Source organism: Pleurodeles waltl, unplaced genomic scaffold, assembly GCF_031143425.1.
Source record: "Pleurodeles waltl isolate 20211129_DDA unplaced genomic scaffold, aPleWal1.hap1.20221129 scaffold_67, whole genome shotgun sequence".
In the NCBI taxonomy this organism is placed as follows: domain Eukaryota; kingdom Metazoa; phylum Chordata; class Amphibia; order Caudata; family Salamandridae; genus Pleurodeles; species Pleurodeles waltl.
The window spans coordinates 2,738,958-2,748,366 of record NW_027150384.1 but is presented as its reverse complement, the minus strand read 5'-3'; the positions used below and the strand labels follow the sequence as shown (position 1 = coordinate 2,748,366).

The following is a 9,409-nucleotide window of genomic DNA, read 5'->3' as shown; positions in this document are numbered from 1 at the left end:
AATGTTTCCAGATGATTACTGCCTCCAAAAGAGGCATAATTGCCATTTTACAACACAATGCTGGTAATTTTTTGTTCAGTTAGTATCTCTTGGCGGTTCCAGAACAGCTGAAATGGTCGGTATTTTTGCCACGAAAGGAAATGAGCCCTAATGAGCTGAGCCTCCTTCTATAACATACAAAATAGCTCGCTTTGGTGGCGCGTGGCCCCTGCAGAGCCGCCTGTCCCTCCCTCCCCCTTGTGATGTCCTCTTTACAGCTCAGAGGAAGCTGCTGGGACTGCAGAGATGAACGGGTGTGAAGTGCTGGGAAGGTGCAATGGGATCCATTGCGCATGCGCAGGCTCCATGCTGTGGTTTTTTTTCTTCAAAAAGAGGCCGGTGAGGGGGAGGAGTCCTGGGGATGCGGTTTGCACCCAGGTGTGCACCACGAGGGAGCAGCGCGGAGGGAAAATACAAAACACATTGGAGATGCCGGGGATTGAACCCGGGGCCTCATACATGCAAAGCATGCGCTCTACCACTGAGCTACATCCCCTGCTATGCTACTGAACGTCATGTGAGAACAGCAGTGTAGGGGGACACCTTGTATCCAATGGAAATTTGTCCTGAGTCCTATGAGCTTCTCCTGTTCTCGAACATATAAGGCCCTTTTGTGCATTTTCATCTTTTTTATCCATCATTCCGCTCACAGGGATGCACTTACGAAATTAACGAATGACGGTTTTCCTTCTAATTAAAGTCTTCGCTGAAGGAAACATCATGAATAAACTTCTTAGTATTTCTGGTAATGACGAGCAACCGCCCAGAAGCAGCATATTTCTCCTCTATAGTATAACCACAATATGCTGCATTGCTATTATAAACATTATAAACAGATTCATATTTCGATCGAAAGCCTTTATTTGTGGAGCTGTTTCAGGACTGCTCATTTGTATTTTATCTCCTAAATTCTCGCGTCTTCCTGTTTTCTCTAATACTAAGTGTCCCCGGCTGCTAGCCCCGTTGTACGGCTCATAAATTCAAGTTACCAGAAGAGCGGTCACTGACATCCAAGTGTTTAATGTGCAGTTTATCAATGAACTAAAAAACAAAGTATAGAATAAAAAAATATATAACAAAACATGTCCTTCCAGCCGGATTTGAACCAGCGACCTAAGGATCTCTGACTTTATACTACAGTCCTCCGCTCTACCAACTGAGCTATCGAAGGCGCTGGTGTGACTAGGTGACCCCACTTTTTTTTACCTCGTGCGTGCACACAGGGCGTGCCTCAGTGTACATATAAACATCTTGCATTTATTCCCGCCCTTCCCCCCCGCCAAGCGTGGCTGCTTCCAGGCGCTGTAAGTACCAGCAGTTACTGCTGCACAATTTAAAGCTCGGTAAGTTCCGCATAACATCGAGTACAACAGACCTAAAGCAACAGAAATGATGACAGCAGTCTACATTCAGAGCAGCCACATTTGTAAATGAAAAGCAAGTCTCCCTCATAAAACTGACATCCCCGAAGCACTGACTCTCCAGGGAGGGTGAGGTCAGCACTGCAGGCTGGGGATCCACCCAAGCAAGGGGGATGGAGGGCTGTGATTCAGAGGATGAATGTAAGCTAGACTATGGGTTTTGCCAAAGCTTGTTTTAATAGTTGCTCCTCTGAATAAAAGTTAATTTGATGATTAACTGTGACCTGATCTTTGAGGCTTCGCCTTTAAATATCAAATGGCCAATTAAACACTGAAGGTTTTCATTTAAGTTTTAAAAAAAGAGCATGGAAGTGACGGGAAGGGCAGCTAAAAACATTTCTGTGCGCCAGCACACTGCATTCTGGCATTTTTTTTGGTCTTATTTAGAGGTCGCAGCCAAGTTACTCTGTTACAAAGGTGACAAGTACCATTGTACTGCACTTGTAATAAGGTGGAGGGGTTTAGCCGCCATGTTTGTGACATAGTAATCCACCCGCCGAACTCTAAATGAGGCTCTTAGTCTATTAAAGAGCAAGAAGTCCAATCAGGACAAAATCAGCTGTAAAGCACAGATAATATGTGTGACTGAATACCTACCCAGGAAGGATGAATGGCTAAATCCCATTGTGCAGCTCCACACAGTAATCCTCATTGGGAGCCTGCTGAGTGGTGCCACTGCGGTCTTGTGTACTGTGACACTTACTGTATGACTGCGCAGAGTGGCCCTTATTAAGGACTGTAGAAAATGCAAACACTTTAGAAGACTGTGGCTCCCAAGGCAAACCAGGAATACTCCTGTGTGTTAGCACCAGAGCCTGAAGACCTAACACTGGTTATAGTGGACTTCTTTTAAAAAAGAGCACCTATCCTCACTCACAGAAGTTTGTATGCGCTTCATGATAGGGTCCTGCTCCTCGCCAGGGACTTGTCACCAACATGGGTTCACCCTGAGTGCTTTTCTGTTTCCTAGGGTCAGCTGATAGAGATGGAGGATGCAGATTATCCAAGAAGTGCTAATGGTCACTTTTTTGGGGGGCCAAAAGTGAATATTGTCTGTGATAACATGGGAGGTCCTAATAACTCCCAATACTTTTTAACCTTCTGTTATGGATGTCCAAAAATATTTCTAGCTCCTCCCATCGCCACTTTAAATAGTTCAGATGCACTTAAAGTATGTCTTTGTTTTCTTAGTGTGTGACTGTTTCTTTATGTTCTTCTTAATTTGCTTGACCTGGTTGGGTCGCCATTTTGGATGACTTTCATCCAACATGCCACCTTAGAACTGGCATCTTTACTGATCAGTGGTTTAGTTCTTCAGCTAATCGCACTGAGCAGAGCAGATGATCAGGTGTACCGTTCCTGCACAATTTACATGAAAACCATTACTGTGAGCTTGCCACACTGCACTTTCTCTTTGGACTTAGTGGTGTAAGTCACCCTACACATGCTTTTGGTTGAAAGCATAACGCTCAAAATATTTATTTCTCTGACAGTATGTATAGATTGCGTTGTTGTGTAGCCATTTTAGTTATAGCTCCATGCACGTTATTTTAACACACTAGGCCGCTGTGCACTTTAACCTAAATATATTTTATTCAGCTTCGCTTTATTATTATTACAATAACCATTTTTACGGTCTTGTTTATTTTCACCTATCTAACTGTTTTTGCCTAGGCCAGCACTCTGTTCTTAAACAAGACATTCTTGATCACTCTGTGCTTCATTCAAGGCTGCAGTTCAGTACATTGCCGGTGAACGTGGTAGAAGTTTAGTCTCCAACATTCGTAGAAAAGACACATCCTTATGTAGGGACATTTTCTCAGAACATCATCTGTGTTATTATATAAACACTTCCTTGCCCCTTACACATTAGAGGGACATTCCAGTCAGGAAACCACGACTGTATGCTGATTGCTGAATGCTTCGCTACAGATGCTAACGCAGACCACAGGAACTTTGCTCAGGAATGGGGGTTGATGTCTTCCCAGGGGAACTTGAAAGGCAGAATTAGAGCTTAACATGCTGTGCTCAAATTATAACCTAGATAGGAAATAGTCCTTCGATTATAGTGACAATATGATAGGGTTGTTTTTATGCTTCACTCATCTCGTCACAATTTTAATGCTGTCATATTGTGTTGTCCTGGTTATTGCAGCTCACGCTTTGCTACCTAAGATGCAGTCGTTTTATTAAACTCATCATTGAAACATATACTGCTTCTGTTTGTCATTTATATATGAGACTAAGTTGTAAATGAGAGAACCGGATGCGACCTGAGTGACCACGACTTCCCTGAGAAGCCTAGTATGTAATGCGCTCGGCTGCCCAATCATCACTAGTCTGTGGTAGGGATGAGGCACTGCTAGTTAGCCAGAGCAAAAACCCGGATTAGAGCGACAGGTGTCACCCGCAGTGGGTTAGACTCAGTCTCCCACATCGCGGGTGATTCTGCCGCTCAAAATCCAGTAGTCTCATTGGAATAATGAGAGCCTATTCGACATGGCGCCGCCAACGTTTGGTCAGGCTCTAATTTCGAGTCCTCCGAAGTATGTCTGTCTCATTATATATAATGATGCCTCAATACTGTATACAGAGACGTCCGTGGTACTAAGAATTTCCACCCGAGCTGCGTAGGCTATCCTATTGCAGCTGGAGGTTGTTCAAGCTTGAACCTTAAAAGGAAAGCCCTATTTGGTGTGCCTTCTCTGCACTTATAATGACACTACAATGGCAAATTCACAGCAGGTACAAATAGCGGTTAATATGAGACAACCTCTAACTACACATTTATTAGCGAATGGCCTAACGGCCCAGGGGGGTCCAGTCACATTTGTTGTGGATGCTGATGCAGCTTATAGAACAGAACCTTTTTATTCTTGGGTCACATTTCCAGCAGTTAATGGGAACATGAATACATTTCACCAATATACACTTGCAAATGCGCCTGGACAATACAGAGCATACGCATATTTAGAAATACCTCTTTCTTATCAAGAACATAATAATTGGCATGATGGCGCCCTACGCCACACAATATTACCAGTAAGGTTAGGTCCTCTAAGTAATGACGGTCCTACCTGGCCTTTATTGGCCACTTATACACCACATCCTGCAGTTGCAAATTTAGCGGTAGCTGAGGTTCGTCGTTTATATACTGAACTAACATCGATATATGGACGATTAGTACAATTTATAATGCAAACATTAAATACAAACCCAGCACGTGCTGCTCCAGCACATCCACATGCAGCAACGCCAGGTATAAATCCTGTGACTGTACATTAGATTATGGGTACAGTACCCGCCAAACGAGAGGTAACTCCGTTTTGTTTAGCACAAAAGATTAATGCGCTGGAGGCAGTATTTCCCCATACAGGACGTCAGGATAAACTTAGAATATTAACAAGGTGCTTGCCCTTTGGGATGGTCCCTACAGTAGATAACTGTAATACCTGGGGCACGGTGTTTGCCGCGCTCTATACAACCCCACATGGAACACCGACACTTGCCAATTTACCAGAGGTGTTGAAACAAATTCAAGATGAATACGGGGCTGCCCCGGCCCTAGATTTGGGGATGCAATTGATGTGCAATTTTGACCACAGTATCCTCAATCAGTTTAAGTAATCTTAAAGGGGGAAGCAGTGGCGCTTGCAGTGCGCATTCGGCTCCGTGATGTTCCGCAACAGGATCAGGAACGAGAGCTGCCTAAAATAATCGCAGGGACCTATTCTACTATAGGTCGAGATAGTCTAGGGGCCAGACCACAAAAACCACAATTTCAGGGTAAATCGAGTAAAGATTCCCCTCAGCAAGCACCTGAGGGTACTAAGAAACGCTAGGATAAAAAACAACAAACTCCTAAAAAAGAGAGTGGAGAATCTCAGCGTATGGAGACCTGCAGAATAGATATAATCTCAGAAATAGAGCTAATATAAAAACACCTGATAGATATCAATATACTGATACACCCCAATCTCGTTCCTTTCAGGACTCATCGGAAAAACGAAATGAGAGAGGTGAGCGATCAGAGCGAAGGACAGAGTAAGTGAAACCCGAGACAGGAATCACAACGCTCTTCAGAGGTTTCTGTTAAAAAGGAAGAGAAACCCGCCCAACAAAAACCACAATTCAAAAAGAAAAAAGTGGCAGCAGTCACAGTCTGACATGCCACTCAGGAAGAGGGTCCTCTTGAAGAACAAGAAATGGGCTCTAGCACTGCTAGACAGCGCGGCAGAGGTCACATTAGTTCACCTGAATCTTCTAGAGCATCTGGAGGTGAAAGCAACTGATGACTTTATACAAGTAGAGACTGCGGACATGCGTGTCTCCACGCCTGATAGGGTGTATAAAGTAACGCTACAGTTAGAGGAGACATTGAGCGCATAATAGATGCAATCTTTTAGGATCGCGTAGTAAACATATATGATGTCTTGTTGGCCGAACAAGATTGGCCACCTGAATTTGTCCGTACCTGCTCATATGGAGACGATGTTATTAAACATTCCTTCTCTCCCCTTGTTCCAGAGGAACTCGCCGAATCCTATTCCATTGAATGGGCTTTGGCACAAGCACCCGCATTATACAGAAACCATGTAGGATGGGATAAAGAATCCGCCTACCATGTAATTCCAATTAAAAGTGAACCTCAACCACAGTATCCTATAAAACACAAAGCAAAAGCACCAGTGAGAGGAATACTCACGCTATTAGAGTACCAGGGCGTAATTGAACCCTGTGTCTCACCAATCAGTAATCCATTATTCCCAGTAGCTAAACCAGACCATTCATATAGAATAATCTTAGACTACAGACATTTAAACAGTCATACACGCACTTATGCTATCCAAAACTTGCATAGCACAGCACCAATGAACAAAATAGTGTGTAAAAAATACAAAACAACACTGGACATTTCCAATGGTCTTTTCTGCCAGAATATAGCGCCTGAGAGTAGAGACTTAACAAGTTTCAGTGCACTAGGCTCCCAGAACAAATTCTGTTGTTTACCTCAGGGGTATAAGAACAGCCCAGGACTGTTTGCAGCTCGTGTTACTGCAATTTTGCACAAGACTGATCCTGAAGAATTGTCCTGTGTAGATGATATCTATTTTACGGATGATGAATTGCTACATTTAAGACGGGTAGCCCGCATTGTTGTCCGATTTGCTGAATTTGGCTTCAAATTCATCTTCAAAAAACAAAAATCGCCTTCCTCAGCGTCCTGTTTCTAGGATATGAGCTGTTAAGTGAAGGAAAGAGCCTAGTGCCACAATACTTAGAGAAATGCGCACAATTACAACCACCAAATACGAGTAAAAAACTCCAATCTCTATTGGGTTTCCTAAATTTTGGCAGAACTTGCATTCCAGATTATGCTACACGCATAAAACCTTTATACGATCTAATACGTCCAGATTTTTCAAGTAAATTCTGGAGAATTGAACATACACACATTCTTCGAGAGTTGCAAACAGACATGCTTGCAGCACAACACCTACACACGAGGGACAACAAAACACATTTGGTCATCAGAGTAATAGCTGGGGCCATCGGTTTCACCTATGTGACATTCAATGAAGGTTAGACAGTCCTGATTACATACAAATCACACTTATATTCAGCAGCAGAACAATGCTTTGCTCCCACTGAGAAAATTCTCACTGCTGTGCAGATGGCTGTCATTAAAGAAATACCTCTTGCCCAAGGAAAACACATTATTGTTGTTTCTCCGATCCCAGCCCTAGAGGCTGTTACAAAAGCTAGCGTTCCAAATGCAAAAGCATTGCATCCACGTTGGATACAATGGGCTACGTCTCTGACAGCCACTGATGTAGACTACATTTTTTACCCAAAGTTACAAACTCAATAATTTTTACAATACGAAATAGAATGACCAGTTCCAGCAAATACATTGCCTATTGAACAATATCATAAAGTCATGTACACCGATGGCTCAGCACAACCTGCAATTGGTACTAAACACCAATATTCTGCTGCTCGCACAGTCGTTAGTGGCTAAATGGATGGCGATAAATTTTGTCCTCTACATACCTTTACGCAAACCCTAGGGGATTGCACAGCACAATTGGCAGAACTAAAAGCTCTGCTGATGGCACTGGAACACACGGATCCTTGCACAGCTTACGCTGATTGTTTGTGATTCGTATTATTGTGTCCAGTCCTTTAATGAATACCTGGATTATTGGCGCCAGAATGGGTTCAGAGATTCCAAAGGCAACACCATCAAACACAGACTTCTGTGGGGGAAAGTAGCAGATCTGAAAGAGACGCTACCAAATGTCCACGTTATACACACACTTGGACACCAGCGCGTTGGGATACACGTTGCTGGAAATACATTGGGTGATGAAGCCGCAAAGTCAGCAGTGGCAGTGGCCGCTGTAGCTGCAGTGACTCGTTTGAGTTCAAGACAGGACACAGACATTTGGGCTGCCATGACAGCTACGGCTGATGGTAAGCCCTATCCTAAAGGATTTCCTAATAAATATTCCTACCGAATGGGAGATCACCTGAACGCTGAAGTTAGAATACCAGGTGTAGGCGTAAGGGACATTCCCAACAAAGACATAAGACCAAGGTTGATTAAAGCAGCACATGAGGGGGTGGCATCTGCCCATGCTGGCGTGGCGGCTACAATTTCGATCCTGCAGGCCCGTTATTGGTGGCCAGGTCTTTACAAAGAGACCAAGCAGTATGTCCTTTATTGTGACATCTGTCAACAAATTAAAGTTTCCACTGCCAAGCTCCCGCCGCAGACACCCCTCTTAATTTCTAACAAACCATTACAATGTGTGTACTTGGACCACTATGGTCCCCTAATACCTGATAGAGCATACAAATATATTTTAGTAGCTGTTGATTCATGCTCCAGATTTTTATGGGTTTGGCCACAACGCTCGGCTGATGCTCAGACTGTTATTAAAGATTTGCGAGTCTTTATCGGTACATATGCGGTTGCGGCCTTCCATTCGGAACAGGGCCCTGCTTTCGCCTTAAGGGCATTCAGGGACGCCATAGCTTTGTTGGGGGTCCAACTTCAGTACTCGTCTCCCTTTCATCCCAAGGGAAATAGTGTCATGGAGCAATGAAACCATGATTTAAGGCAATCCTTAACAGCCAGAGTCTTAGTTACGGGTCGTAGTTGGCTTAATCACCAATATGGAGTCCAGAGAGCACTAATTAATCTGCCTAGAAGGTCCCTGGGGGGTCATACTTCATATGAGGGCCTGTTCGGAACTCAAACGTATGTTCCGGATCTTAATGGTCCTGGCGTGGAGGCAGCAGAAACACCCTTTGACATGAATGAACGTGTCACTGTCTTACAGGAATTGCAACCGTTCTGTGATGATAATTCTTCTAACAGTGCCGCCTCCACAGGAATCAAGGATGTGCCTGTAACATCTACCGGCTGGATTCCCAAAGTTAGGGATCTTGTATGTGAGAAAGTCGCTGTGAAAAATATTTTGACCCTTCTTATCGAGCACCAGTCCCAGTACTAGGGATACACAGTACCAGAACTGTAATTATACCACCGTTGGCAGGTGCCAAAGAAAATCGTTTTGCCTCCATCGACAGTGTCAAACTATACCATGTGGCTGATCCTGCACAGCCGACCAAGAGGAACATCCAGTAGTTCATGAATCCCTCTCACTACTGGCGAAGAAGTTCCTCTACAAGTTGTTTATACCAACACCGACACCTCTCCGAGCTTGGGGAGGGTGGAAGATGATCTTCCATTTGTTCCAGTAACATCAAATAATTTAGAAATATTTGACCAAGTTGACTCAACTCCAACACAGACGGATGGTGCTATCTATAGTGTGCCACCACGGGAAACACCAACTCCACCACTGACAACGGCTCCACCATTTGCATGAACTACCGCTGGATATTTTGCCGATTTCAACGATGACTTCTCAGACTCA

The 9,409-nt window shown here is 43.9% G+C and overlaps 1 non-coding gene across 1 annotated transcript; it reads right to left on the bottom strand.

Annotated features, from left to right (window-relative positions):
• Window positions 1–463: 463 nt before the first annotated feature.
• Window positions 464–535, bottom strand: TRNAA-UGC (transfer RNA alanine (anticodon UGC)). Its single transcript has one exon. It is a non-coding gene; the product is annotated as a tRNA-Ala (tRNA).
• Between the last annotated feature and the right edge of the window lie 8,874 nt (window positions 536–9,409).